Source organism: Lepus europaeus, chromosome 5 (genome assembly GCF_033115175.1).
Source record: "Lepus europaeus isolate LE1 chromosome 5, mLepTim1.pri, whole genome shotgun sequence".
Classification (NCBI taxonomy): domain Eukaryota; kingdom Metazoa; phylum Chordata; class Mammalia; order Lagomorpha; family Leporidae; genus Lepus; species Lepus europaeus.
The window spans coordinates 12,405,828-12,420,111 of NC_084831.1; the positions used below are offsets into that span (position 1 = coordinate 12,405,828).

Sequence of the window (14,284 nt, forward strand, 5' to 3'; positions counted from 1 at the left end):
GAGAGGTGGAGGACCCAGGCAGGTGTTGCCCTGGCTAAGACGCCTGAGCTGAACCCCGAGGGCCCAGGGGGCCTCCTGGTAACAGCCTCAGTGCAGCCCTGTGTGCTTGGTGGCTGCTATGAGCTCCAAGAGCGGGGCGGGGGGGATGCCAACAACAGGGCAGGGGCTCCGGGTTGGAGCTGCTGCAGGACGCCCCCCGCCATCAAGGACGGTGATGAGTTAGGGACCTGCAGGGGCGGGGAGGGTGGGCGAGGGCTGAAAGGCCAGTGCCCTCAGGACACACGGCAGAGGGCAGCCTGCTGGGGCCGGGGGGCTGGAGGTGTCAGTGCCAGGAGGTGGGAAGGCGGGCAGGTCCAGGAGGGGCGCCCGTCCGAGGGGCAGAGCTCAACTGAGCCCCCTTTCCCTTAGAGGTGTCGCTCCTCCCCCAGGGAACCCCCGCCCCCGCACCTCTGCAGCTGAGACCAGAGGACATTCCAGCTCTGACAAGGAAAGCCTGCCGGGGTCTGTCCCGCCCCCTGGATTCTCACATTTGCTTCCCCTTCCTCCAAGGCCCACTGTGGAGGGGTTGGACACCCCCTCCCCCCACCATCTGACACAGGAGTTGGAGCCGGTCAGAGCCGGCACCCCGGGCCCTGGCTCCTCACCAGTGGTCCTTTGTGCACCCTCATACTCAGCTCCATAGCCGGGGAGGCCTGGGGGGGGTCTGGCTCCCCCATGGCTGGCTCCTCTCTGGGCCGAGGGTGGCAGAACACGCCCGGTGCTCGCCAGGCTACGGGCTCGCTCCCTCTCTCGTTCTCGCTCTGCTGTGTTCGTCCGTCTGTCTCTGTGTCTCTCTGCCTCTCCCTGTCTCTATGTCCCTCCCCTCTCTCCCACCCTCCCTTCCTCTCCTGCTCGCTCTCTTAGTTCAGACCACACACATCAGGGTTTTCCGGGGTCCCCGTGAATTCCCATGAGCTCTGGCCCGCGGCCCTCCCCTCAGTGCTGCTCTGCAGAGCCCCTGGCACCTGCTCAGGTACCCGGTTTCCAACTGCAGCACCCCGAGAAAGGAGCCACATCTCTCCCATCAGCCTGGGAACCCCTGAGGTTGGGGGATGACTTAAGAGCAGCCACTAGAGACAGCATCCCCTCCTGGTTGTGTCTCCTAACCCCGCTCTGTAGTCAAAATGCCTTCAAAGGGGGCAAAAATGATCAGCTAGGAAGAAGCTGGCTGCTGGGCTAGAGAGGGCTGGGCTGAGACCTGGGCTCTGCCATTCGCTGGCTTAACCTCTCTGGGCCTCTGTGGGTCCTCATCTGCTATATGGGAGTCATAACCCTGACCACACAGAACTGTGCAAGCCAGGGTCCCTGGGCCACGACCTAGGGTCCCCGGGCCACAAGTGTTTGGCGAGGGCCCACGTGCCGGGGTCTGTCCTCGGCACCAGAATATAACAGTGAGTAAGGCAAAGACAAGCCTCTCCTGGTTGGGCAAGGAGCTGGGTCATTGATTAACCAGTTAGCAGGACACGTTTGGATGCTGAGCAGTGGGCCGGGTGCTGTGTAGGGTGAGCTGCGGAGAGTAGGGCTGCTCAGGTCTGGCCAGAAGAGATGCTTCTTAGAGAGTGAGGTTGAAGCTACGCAGTCTTGCACAGGTCTGGAGGGGAAGCATGCCAGGCTCAGAGGCTGTCCACTGAGGGCCTGGGCTGGGTCCGGCTGTGCAGAGACCAGGCTGTGTGCCTGGAACAGAGAGAGCAAAGGGGAGCGAGGACACAGGCCAGGAGGAGACTGGGCTCTCACGCGCTAGGCTGATGAGACTCGGTGGAGAGATTTTAAGTCGGGAGCACCGTGGTCCAACTTGTGTTTGAAAAGAATTCTCTGGCTGCTGTGTGGAGCTCGGACTTCTGGGGAGGGTCCGGACTCCCGGGGAGGGTCTGAGCCAGGAGGTGTTTCGTGAGCGAGGCATCCCCTGAACCTCGCCTGCTTGATGCAGCCAAGGTTAATCTCTTTCGCAGCACACTGGGTGTGGCTGCAGCAACCTGCAGGACAGCAGTTGTCCGAGAGGTGACTCAGGGATCCAGGCTTCTCTCATCTGGGACCTGGAACGTGACACCTTAATGGGGGCCCAGAACAAGAGAGGGCTACAGATGGCTCTCGGGGGCTGGACTGGGAGTGGCTGAGGTTGGCTCTGCTCATATCGCCCCCTCCCTCCCCCAACCCAGCCAGCGTCCAGCCTCAGGGCTGTACCTGCAGGAGATGCTGGGAAAGGTGGTTGTGCCGGGAAGAGGGGGCTGAGGTGGGGTTTGGTGACCACACCGCTGCGTCTCTGCCAAGGACAGCACGGGGAGGAACTTCTCACAGTCTTCCAGATGGGGGTGACGGTAACCTGTGTGTGTGTGGTGGCAGTGAGAACCCAGAGACAGGGGTCGTAGCACGCGCTCCACACCTGCCACTGTGCCTAACTGGCGCTCGCGAAGCCACAGCTCTCATTGCTACAGCCCCAGTCAACTGGAACGTCTTCGTTTTCTTCTGTAGGATGAAGGGAGGCTCCCCAAATGCCTTTCTCTCACGTTATAAGGTCTGACCGAGGCTTTCAGAAGACATGGTTGTAAAACGCTGGAGCTTCAGCCTTGGAATGGCTCTTAGGGCAGTTCAAGGCCACTCCCTGCACTGTCAGGAGGGAAGAGCAGCCCAGGGCTGGCCGTGAACTCCCCCGAGCTCCAGGGGAGGCAGGGCCCGGGTCTGAGTATCCCACGTGCTTCTCCAACGACTCAGGGACTTCTGGACTTCTCTTCCCCGAGCAAGTGCAGGGCTGAGAACAGCTGGGGCAGGTTCTGCCGGGTCCTGGCTGATGTGACTCCAGGAGGGAGCAGGGGGACTTGGCCTTGCCCGTCCGATCTTGGCTGCTGTGTCCTCCCTCTCCGCAGAGAGGGCAGTGGGAACGACCCGGAGTTCTAACCCCACCTCTGCCACACCCCCTCCAGTGCATCCTGAGTTAATTACTCAGCCCCTGGAGAAGAGGGAGCTGAGGGCCCTGGCCTTGGGGCGGTAAGGGGTGGGGGCTGATGGGGACTGAATGAGAGCACAGATAAAAAGCCCTAGCCCGGAAGTCTGACCGTTCAAAGATCTCGACTGATGGACAGAATCCACTGGGAGTGTGGTGAGCCCCCTCTCCACCCTTCCCCTGCACATCCTGGGCCCTGGGAGTCGGCCCTTCACCCTTGGTCAAACGCCCCTGGAGTTAGGAGAGCTTAGGCGCTCACTTGGCCACACGCAATGGAAGCTCCACTCTTCCGCAGGCGTCTTCTGCAATGGGTGTGGTCCACCCAGCCTCCAGTCTCGGAGACAAGACACAAGCAAGCACCCCGGGGCCGATGTCCAGGGACCCAGGGGGCCGCAGTAAGGCTTGCCCAGGCCATCTGCTGGACTGTGGCTTCAGGACACCCCAGTGCCCTTCACCAGGCCTGTGATCAAACAGGTGCGGTGGGAGTAGGAGAGAGAACGTTTGCTCTGAGGCTCGGGCTGGGTCCCAGGACTCTGGCTGCAGCCATCAGCCTCTTAGGAGCTGCACGGCCCCTGCATGGCACTGGGGAGGCCCAGGGAGCCCCCAGGCTGGCTCCTGCCAGCCCCTGGGGTGCAGCCTGGACCCTGGAAGGTAGCTCAATAGAGAGAATTTGGAAGCCTGGAAGCTGTTCTTTGTCAGAGCGCCAATTAAAGGGCCAGGCCAGTGAACAGGACTGTATTGCAGGTGTTCTATCTGGAAGAGGGTGCAGGGAGCTGCAGGAGGCTTGGGGGCCACCTTCGCTGCTTCCTCCCGCAGGGACAGCTGGGTACGGTCACGGGCGCCTGCCTCCTTGAAGGCTCCAGAGAGAGAGAGGCCAAAGGAGTCTGACTTTGCCCCTACCCTTGGAGCTCTTGGTGCAACGGAGATTGATGGGGAGGGGGGAGGGTGGCTTGGAGAAAGCTTATGGAAGTGACGGGCTTGGCTGAGCTTTGGGAGGTGGACGGAGCCAAGGGAGACTGGAGAGGGAAGGGAGGGCTTGTTGACCAGCGGGCCCACGGCAGCGAAGGCGAGGTCAAAGGGACTAATCTGGGGTGTGGGTTAGACACTTTCATGCGTGGGAACCCATGCCGCCGAGAGCTTTAGACACGACCTCCAATCTCCCGCACCACCGGTGACGGGGTCTCTCAGTGTCACCGTTTTGCAGATACAAAAACTGAGGCTTAGGTGCTCCAGCCAAGTGTGTGCTTCTACGTAAGTGCTGGTGCCCAGATTAGAACCTAGGCAGACGGGCTCAGAACTCCTGGGCTGAGAAGAGGGGCAGGAGGCTGGTGGGCTCAGGACTGCGGCCGCTGGGAAGCAGGTAGCCTCGTCTCTTCTTGAAGGCCATCTGCCCTGGTTCCCCTCTTCCTGAGTCCACCAAGGTTATGGAGCTCCATGCCCCCATTCTGCACCTCTAGACCTCCCACCCTAACAGACCTGCTGGCTGCTAGAACCGAAGGGAGGAGACAGCTGGTAAGAAGGACTGGGGTCCAGGCCAGGAAACTGTCTCATACCCAGAGGGCCTCCTCTGGTGGCCTTGGGGCATGGCTAGGGTCTTGAAATTCCCCAACAACCATCAAATAAGCTGTTGCCTGCACTATCTCTGGGCTGCCCAGAGTGTCCAGTGGCTTTGCCTTACTTCTAGAATCTTCCAAAGAGGCTTTATCCATGCCAATAGCCCATAGATCATGATGTCCATTCAATTGTCCATATTCCATCCATCTATTCTACACCTATCCATTCATCCACCTTCCCACCTTTCCCCACCCGCCCACCTAACTATCCACCCAATCCTGCTGCCACCGTCCTGTGCAGAGAGCTATGGCCTCTTCCTGCTCAAGCCTGTGACCATGGACAGACACCCACCCTGGCAGGGTGCTAAGAAGACAGAATTAAACTGGGAATCCCTCATCCTGACCACACAGCCATGCCCCTCCGCTTCCCCTGCTCTCACCTCTGTGTCTCTGCTCCCAGTCCCTCCCTCCCTGCCCTGTCCCTGTAACTCCCCCCAGCTCTACTCCAGATTCCCTTCCTTCCCGCTGGCGTCTCACAGGTGCCCACTTGCATTAAGAGTGATCCTTAACACCCCTCCCCCTCCCCTTACTCAGGCAACCTTGCTCCAAGGCCTGTCAATTTCATTTCCTAAGTCGCTCCCCAATGCATCCAGTGCCCTGCACCCCGAGGCCCCATGTGCTATTCCGATCGGCCAGCACCCTGGTCTGAAGGAGCTGTCACCTCCCAGCGTGCCTGGCGGCAGTGACTTGCCCAAGCCCAGTGTCTTCTCCACACTGCCGCCGGGTGGGGGGAGGGGGGCGGGGGGGGGGGTTCAAGCTGCAGATCCGCCGTGTTGTCTCACTGCACAAAGATCCGCTGCAGCAGGCAGTGGCCTCAGAGGGACCAGTTCTGTCCCCTGCTCCTGCTCTGCTGCCCTCTGGTCCCCTCTGCTTCCTCTAATTCAAAGCGTTTAGTAACGTGCCAGCCAGTTTAATTGTCTGCTTTCGCTGCTGGAGCCCTAGGGATTAGGGTACAATGGACTTCCAGTTTCCCAAAAGAAAACCTGGTTCCCTAACTCCTGCCCCCTCACTGCTCAGGCAAGGAGTCAGGTTCCCAGGGCCGGCTCTGGGAGCTCTCCATGGTGCTGCCAGCTCCCGTGTTTCCTGGGGGAGCGCCTTGCTGACTTCCACTCTGGAGGAACCTCTGCCCCTCCTGGGAGTCAAAGGCCCCGGTCTGACCTCAATTCTTCTGCTCCGCCTGGTGCATCTGGACCTGCCTTTATGTGGAAAGTTCACTGGGAAAGCTCCAAGTTGGCTGCTTGCTGCCGCACCTGCTTCTCAGTGTGTAGCCAGATTTTTGTAGTGGGGAGGCATCCCGGCAACCAATACCTGAGTGGCAATGTCTCTACCCTCTCCTGATCCCCTTCCCTCCCCCTCTGAGGGGAGACCAGCCCTCCTCCCCTAAAACGCTGGTGCAGGTGCCAGCAGGAGCCCCCTCCCCTCTGCTGGAGCTGTCTCCATAGCTCACCCGTCTCAGTTGCTTCCTCGTTCCCTCTTGGTAATATTGGATTAGCCCACTTCCTTGAAAGCGGATTTTCTATTTGCATAATCCTCCCCTCATGGAGTTGGTAGGCCCTTGGTGATAAGCTGATGGGCCAGGCAGTCAGGCAAATTATACTTTGTATTCTGAACAGCCATTGAGAGTGGAGGGAGTGACTTCTTAAAGACACACGCTGTGCTTTCCATCTCCACACTGCTTTCGAGCAATAGCGCCGTCCCAGCATCAGCAGCAATGTCCTGTGTCTCCTGGAATACATGGATCTGTGCGGGATGGAAGTTAGACCTCGGGGAGGACTTCCTGACCGTGACAGTGGAGAGAATGCCCGTGGAAGCCCCCGGCAATGGTGGTGCGTCACTCCTGTGTACAGAAAGCACGTCTCCATCTTCCATCTAAATCTCTCCCACGCCCAGGACACAGCATGGGAACCCTGGACGGGCGTTTTCCCCCAGGACACAGCAGAGACCACGGGAACTCTGAGGTCCTCTCCCAAATCGTGGGTGGAGTTGGCATTAAAGTTGCTGATTCCCATCTCTGTGGTTCTAACCCACTGAGCTTAATTAATTCAATCAACAAACACTTACCAACTCTGCACTGTGTGGCAGGGCACCAAGCCACAGGCCAAGGACAGGTTTTGATGCAGGGAACCTTTTATCAAGCACCTGCTACGCATCCGGGCTGCACAGTGCAACCTGGGGCCAGCAGCAGAGAGCCCAGAATTCTACAAAACTGGAGGGGGGAGAGCAGTCAAGGGAACGGCAGCTGTTCCCTCGGGGGCTCTGTCTTCACCTAGTGTTGGACAAGGAGACCTCTCTGCCCGCGCCCCCATGACCCCTGCCCCTGAACGTATCCTGAGGACCCATGGGCCAGGGGGCACCTGCTGCAGTGCCCCCTCACTGAGGGGGCTCCAGGGGGCTGGACTCTGCTTGTACTGTTTGTGAAGCAGCAGGCAGGCCCTCCTGGGAAACCAAGGCACCGCACGCACGGGGAGGCAGTCCGTTCCCACTGGACAGCCAGGCTCCCCGACACCCCCATGACTTTGACTCCCTAAGGTGGCCGACACACCAAACACCTGGGGTACAGGAGGGGCAAGGAGTTCCCTCCATGGCCATGGGCTTTGTTCTTCTCCCCAGGGTCTCTGCAGGGGGCTTTGGGGGCTGAAGTCCTTCTCCCTGACCCGTCCACACCTCTTCTCTACCCAGCCTGACTAAGAAGCAGAATGTCCCAAAGACTGAAGGAGCTCAGCAACCATTCAGACTGAGGGGTTCCCTGTGACCTTTGTGGTTCCAGTAACCTTGACCTTGGCACCTGGTGTTTTGGCAAAGCCAGACAGGAGGGCAGAGAGAACCCTGGATTGGGAACAGGGAAATCCGGGTTCCAAGCCTGACTTTCGATGTGAACACATGGTTGGTGAGCATGACTGGGCCTCAGTTTCCTGTGTGAGAATGACGGCTGGGGGGGAGAAGGTCAAGGACGAGACCTGCCTTAGGCGGAGGTGCGGTACCCAGAAGCCCTCAGACCTGACGCAGGCCCTGCCCTTGCCTTTGCTTTACCCCACTGAGGTGCAGCTGCTCCGCCCACGGAAGAGGGAGACGGGTGTTCCTGTGGGAATGAAAAGCAACAAAGCTGTATGTCTGGTTCAGTGCTCAGCTGCTCGTGGGTGTGCGCTGGGTCCCATCGCCCCCTCACCCTGACGGTGGCTTCCACCGAATTACAAGGCGCGACCAGGCCTGGGGACCCAGCTTAGTTCAAAGGCAGACAGAACCAGACAAGAAGCCAGGTCAACCCCTCTCTCCCTCCTTCTCCCCTCCACCTCTGCTGGGGCCCTTTGGAAAGCGGGTAGAATGTTAACAAATACAAGAAGAAGGGAGATGGGGCTGGCTACTGAGCCTTTGCATGAAGAACTAAAACAGAAAAGGGAAGCGATCACTCCCGGCCTGCTACTGGATTGCACCTGTCCACTGCAGGCCGGTGCCCAGGGTAGAGGTCAGGACAGAAGAGGAAGCTCAGTTTACTGCACAGACTGCGTGTCGAGGCCAGGCCAGCTTGGGTCTGCATCTTGAAACTCCCTGGGCATCTCCGTGATGAGGAATGGGGCCACCCTGAGCCTCTGTTTCTTTGTCTGTGAAATGGGGAGATCCAGGCCCACCTCCCCGTGGTTAAGGTCAGAGAAAAGAAATCCAGGCAAATGTATGGGATGTGATGGGTGCTCAGTACAAGCTAGAGTTCACCCTGCCCCACAACTGGGGGCCAACAGAGTTTTCACAAACCAAGAGGTCATCCTTGGTCTGAGAAAGACCCAGGGGTTGGTGCTTACCAAGCTCCTGGCAGGCGGTCATCCCTGGGTTGGCTCTGCCCTGCCTTCCCCTCCCTGGAGCCCCGTGTACTGTAGCCCTGAGCAGGGACGGTTCTCCTGACGTTCCATGTTACAGAAGACAGGACAGGCATGCAGGAGACTGGGCTCCAGGGGTAGTGTGTGTGTGTGCACGTGTGCATGGTGTATTGCATATGTGTGTGCTTTTGTATGTGTATACATGTGTGCATATGTGTACATACATGTACATTGTGTGTCTAGGACTGTTGTATTGCATGTGCACTGTGTGCTTTGTGTATTGCATGTGTGTGTGTGCATACACATTTAGGGCAGGTAGCTATGCCCGTGTTCACAGGCTGGTAAGAGGGGTCAGTGGGTAAAGTGGTGGTGGGATTCAGACCTCCCACAGTGTCCACAGAGGGCTGGTCCCAGGACCCCAGAATCCAAGGACGCTCAGCCTCTATCTGCAGAGGTAGAGAGCTTGCTTTTACCCTCCATAGCTTCCTGTGTCTTGATCACCCCTAGGTGTCTTGTAGCACTTAACACCACGGAAGTGCTGTGTAAGTAGCTGTTATACTCTGCTGTGTTTAGGGCATAATGATGAGGGAAAGGTCTGTCCATGTTCAGGAGAAAGGTCACTTTCTTGAATATTTCTGGCCTGTGTTGACTGTGCCCAGAGTGTGGAATTGGCAGACCCCGAGGGCTGAGTGTGGTTGAAGAGGCCCCACTATGGCTCCCGCAGGCCCCACTATGGCTCCTGTAGGCCCCACTCCACAGGTGGCTCCAGGACTCATCGAGGGAAGTGTGAGTGCTGGGGATGGGGGCAGGTGGGGTTCTGGGCCACGCACAGACCCCGGGAGTTGGGTGAAAGCAGGCCTGAGGCGAGCAGCCCACAGACTCGTTTATTTCAGTTGGTGCAGCAGCTTATATAGCCGAGGTAGCCAATCTGGTCAAGAGGCGGTTTATGCCCTAACCAATCACAGCCTGTTGCCAGGCAGGCTCCGTTGCCAGGTGGTTTCCCAGGGGGTTTCTGAAGCCATTCCTGAGTAACTGACGCTCACTTGCCAGTGGCCATCTTGGCTAGAGCTTCTCATTCCACCATATTTCCCCCTTTTCATTTACTTTTGAGCAACGGGAGGCATGATCCTTGGCCATACCATTGTTGACCCCATTTCCATGTGGTCTCTGTATGCAGCTGTGCCTGTCATAGGCTGTCCCCTAGGGGATCTTACCTGTCATTGACTAACCAGTGCTCAAAACAGGAGACTACAGGAATGCTTGCTCAGATGGGGTAGGAATGAGGAACAATGGTAATCAGAAATGGCGTGACTGCACACAGGCTGTGGGCCATTTGAGTGGCTGACCAGAGCTAGTGGGGTATAAAGCATTAATGATTGTGGCTATGGGCAGTTCCTCAGGGTAGGATGATAGGGCAGGTGAGTCTTCTAGCAAGGCAGACTCTCAGTCTTGTTCAGCTAGTTCTGGTTGACTGTCAGTTGCAGGCTTGATGTTTCTGGCTGTACCCAAATGGGCTGTCCTGCATTCTCTGGAAAGACACAAGCATATCCTCAGCCCTTGGTTAGCAGGGGCCTTTCTAGGGGCTTTGGAATCCAGGGCCTGAATTCTGCGTCCACTCCTACATTAACAGCAAACACATGGGTGGGATGGGGTCTAGAGGCTGCCCTGAGAGCCTGGGATGCCTGGGGACAACCACAAATGTGGGGATCCTCACTGGGTGCAGATGGGATGACCTCACATGGGTTATTGCCTCCAGGTCATCTAAGTTCATCCCACAGATATTTGGGGGGTGGCTGACTAGGCATTGCTGCGTTGTCTGCTATCATGTCTTTTTCACCATCAGAGTTCTCTCTCCCTAAGTCATCAACTGTTGTCTGTGAGGCAGAGACCTGGAGTGTCAGGCTCTTATCACTCACAGATTCACTATGTTTGGTAATCTGCACAGGATTCTGAGAGGGGGGTATCTTTCCCATGTTTGAGCGCTTAAGAGCAGCACGCCACGCCAACTCTAGCCTAAGGAACGACACGCACAGCACTGCTGCCATAACAAAGCAAATTCCTAGCACCTCAGCTGCTGATGGCATTCTGCAGGGGGTTCCTTACGTTAGACAACTATCAGATCGTACGTATGTCCTGTGCTTAGTGGGGGACTTCCTTGATTCATTGGGTCAAGGCCATATGCACACATGGTGTCTCTGGAGCGTCACCTCTCTCAAGTGAGGGAAGATGACTGGGTTCCAAATTCTGGGATGATCAGTCCCTTGTGTGAATTCGCCAGGCAAACCGAAAGTAAAAGGAGGAGCCGAGAAGTGGTGTTACACTTCTAGGCAGTGTGTACCTAACCTGGGGTCACTTAGACCAAGGACAAGGACAAGGAAAGGGGCATGGGAGAGGGTTCTGTGCTCACCCTCATAGAACCGGATAGCACACAAAACACCGAGGGGCCTACTTGCCGAAATCCAGGGGGGACCTCGCTGAGTCCAACACGCTCTCTCTCAGTTACATTGGTGCACCAGATGTTGCGGTGGATTCATTCTGAGAGGAGGCGTGCAGTGGAGGAAAGAGGTGTGGAGTCACCACACAGACCCCGGGAGCCAGGTGAAAGCAGGCCTGAGGCGAGCAGCCCACAGACTCGTTTATTTCAGTTGGTGCAGCAGCTTATATAGCTAAGGCAGCCAATCCGGTCAAGGGGCAGTTTATGCCCTAACCAATCACAGCCTGTTGCCAGGCAGGCTCAATTGCTAGGTGGTTTCCCAGGGGGTTTCCGAAGCCATTCCTGCTAACTGATGCTTGCTTGCCAGCGGCCATCTTGGCATGGCCTTTTTATTCCACCACAGTGGCCAGCAAGGCTCTGCTGCCCCTTTCCTATCCCTACCTTGGGAGCTTGGCGGACAGTGTAGGGTGGGGCTGAAAGCCCGAGACTCACCTGAAGAGGACCAACCACCTCCCTCCCCTCCCCCCTGCCAACTCCCCTGCCCCATTCAAGATGCTGACTCAGCAGGTCTGGGGCAGAGCCCAGGAACCTGAGTCACTAACAGACTCCCAGGTGACACTGCTGGTTCAGGAAGACACTCTGAGTGGCAGGTGTGGCTATCCCCACGCACAAAGGGGTGAGGGGGCTGGGGTGCTCCTCCAGCGCCCTGTCCGTCATTGGCCAAGGGCTTATCCTGAGCTCTCTGGACATTCTGGCAGCCAAAGAAGTAGCCTCCATTGGAGACTTGCAGCAGACGGCGCAAATGTGACCCCGGATGTCAAGAGAGGAGGAAGCCTGGTCCCACTGGCATCTGCTGCAAGGTCCAAGGGTCTGTGTGGCTCCTGGCTCTGTCCCCCGCCACCTGGGGGCTTCCCTTGACCCTACAGCCTCTCTGAGCCTCCGTGTAGCCTCTGTACGCTGGGGTTCATATCACAATGGGGGTTTAATGCCATGGATCTGCTGAGAGCGCCCAGCACGTAGTAGCTGCACATTTAACCCCGGGCCTCTGCAGCCACAGCACTGTTCTGGAGTCGGGATGAGAGAGCTTGGGCTCTTAGAGCTGGAAGCTGGCAGCCAGCACAAGCCCCGCCTGAGTCCATCTGGGTTCTCCTGGCCGGAGAGGTGAGCGTCTGTTTGCGGGGCTTCTCCCTGTGTCCCCAGAGCCAAGTCTGATCCACCTGCTGCTGTGCTGGGGAAGCTCTACTGGAGACCCAGCCCCCGGGGAGGCTGGTGGAGACCCACACCCATTCCCAGGGGCCGCTGGGAACCCGGGGCTGCACTTGCGCTGGGGTGGGGAGAAGCTGTAACACACACGGGATAGCACGGGAATGGGCCACACCAGCCACGCCCCCACCCATGCCAAGGCAGCCACAGCCCTCTGCCTGCCAGTCTTAGGGGTAGGGGTGGCCTGGCAGGCTGTGTGCTGGACAGCTTGGCCGTCAGCGTCTGCGAGACGAAACCCAGCCTTCTGGATGGGGGGAGAGCAGAGCAGAGGACTCAGCGGAGGGGTGCCCTGCGGGAGAGGAGAGCGATCCCGGGGCGGTGAGCGGGTCACAGAAAGGTCACCACGGGGCTGGGGAGCCGGGGCGAGCTCAGCCGGGTTGGGGGAGGGCTCTTGAGGCTGGGAAGAGGCCGTGCTTTCTGTCCTTCTCAACTCGCTGCTGGGGGATACTCGGCTAAGGGAGCCTGAGGACAGATGGGAGTGGGGGGCTCTCCCGGCCCCATGTCTCCACGAGGCAGCTGCTTGGCGGTGTCAGGGGCTGAGTTCCAGACCGGGCATCTGGCAGGGGAGGGTCCTGCCCCCACCCACATCTGCTCCCGCCTGCTACAGGACCTGAGGGCTCATCAGCTTATCTCTGAGACCCCGTGCTGCCCTAATAGCTTCTGGATCTTACCTGTGGAGGAACCCCTCGGAATCGCGCCGTCCCCAGCCAAGCAGGTGCAGGAAGCAGGCGCCTTCCCAGCCATGCAGTGGCTGCACGATTAAATGAGATGGGTCAGACTCGGACAGACAGAGGCCTCCTGTTCTCACACTCGGCCGTGGAATCGTGGGTGCTCAGGGTGGGGGGGAGGGGAAGGCGAATGGGTACAGGCGGACGGGGAGGGGTGGGGGAGGAGCAACTTCAAATGTTCTGCAGCCCCACAGGGGTGCGACAGTTGACAACAATTAAGTGTGGATTTCGGAACAGCTGCTGGAGAGGATTCTGAACGTTGCCAGCACGAGGAAGCGATGAATGCCGGGGGGAGGGAGTGCCCACTGCCCTGATCTGACCCCTGCACGTTGTGTCCATGGATAAAGTAGCGCAGTGCACTCCGGAGCTCTGTGCAATCAATGCCGAGAAATAAACACATACGTAGCAAGGCATGTAAAGAACAGATGTTCCCAAAGTGCAGATCCTGGGTCCCAGGGGGACCTGCGCGTCACTCTTCTCTGCTGATAAAGCCAGGGGGCTATGTGCCCTCCCCCCACCTCTCACACCCCGCTTCCCTCTCCTCGCCTCTGCCGTAGCCAGTTAAACAAAGCCAGCCTGCCAGCCGGGCCGGGCCGGGTCACCTGATGTGGGCACGTGTAATATCTAAGTGGGGACAACAACTCGTCCAGTGGAACGGTTTACAATTGCCTGGGATAAAACTATTTTCTTTTCAATCTCCCCTGGAAAGTGACAGCTAATAACCAGCCCGGAGATTGTAATATTATTAGGGCCAAAAATAAAATGAAACCCTTTAACCGCTTCCTCTTACAGAGAGAAGCCACAGAGGTCTCCAGCTCATTTAAATAAAGTGATTGTTTCCCCTGCTCATTATCTCAAGCTGCCAGCCCCTCCCTCTCTCCGGGTTGCGCTCTGTTCCTCTCTCCTCCCTGGCACCCCGTGGAGACCCGGGCAGGAAAAAGCCCAGCGTGTATGAACCACTTCCTGCTTGTTGCCTGATCCCCACCCCGTAAATTAATCTTGATGAGACAGACCCCGGAAGCCCCGGAACCAGTCCTAGCATATAGTAACTGCATAACTAATGCTCACTGCTGGGAATACCACTGCTACGTGGAGCTGCAATACCGGATGCTGGTGTCACTGAGCCAACAGGTCCCCTCCAACGCCCGGGTCTCCCAGCTGTGAAACGGGGGGAGGAGGAGCCCAGAGCAGGACAGCGTGGTCAGGAGCCCCAGGAGGCTTCTTCCATCCAGAAACACACAGACGCTGTCTATGGTCACGGACCTGTCGGTGCAAATCCAGAGAAACTTCTTAACTTAAAGCAAACCTCTGCCCCCCGAGGAGCTCCCTTCCGGAGCGTATCTGAGTGCAATTTGCTGTGCCCTTGCTTTGGGTGGTGACTTTGACCTCTGTCAGCTGGGAGTGCCACCCTGTGTGTCCTCTGCGCGTGTCTCCGGTAAACCTCACTCTCAGAAACCCGT

At 58.1% G+C, this 14,284-nt stretch overlaps 1 protein-coding gene across 1 annotated transcript in view; it reads left to right on the forward strand.

Moving 5' to 3' along the window:
• IGSF21 (immunoglobin superfamily member 21) overlaps positions 1-14,284 on the forward strand; it is a 231,141-nt gene that overhangs the window by 118,190 nt on the left and 98,667 nt on the right. The window lies entirely within an intron of this gene.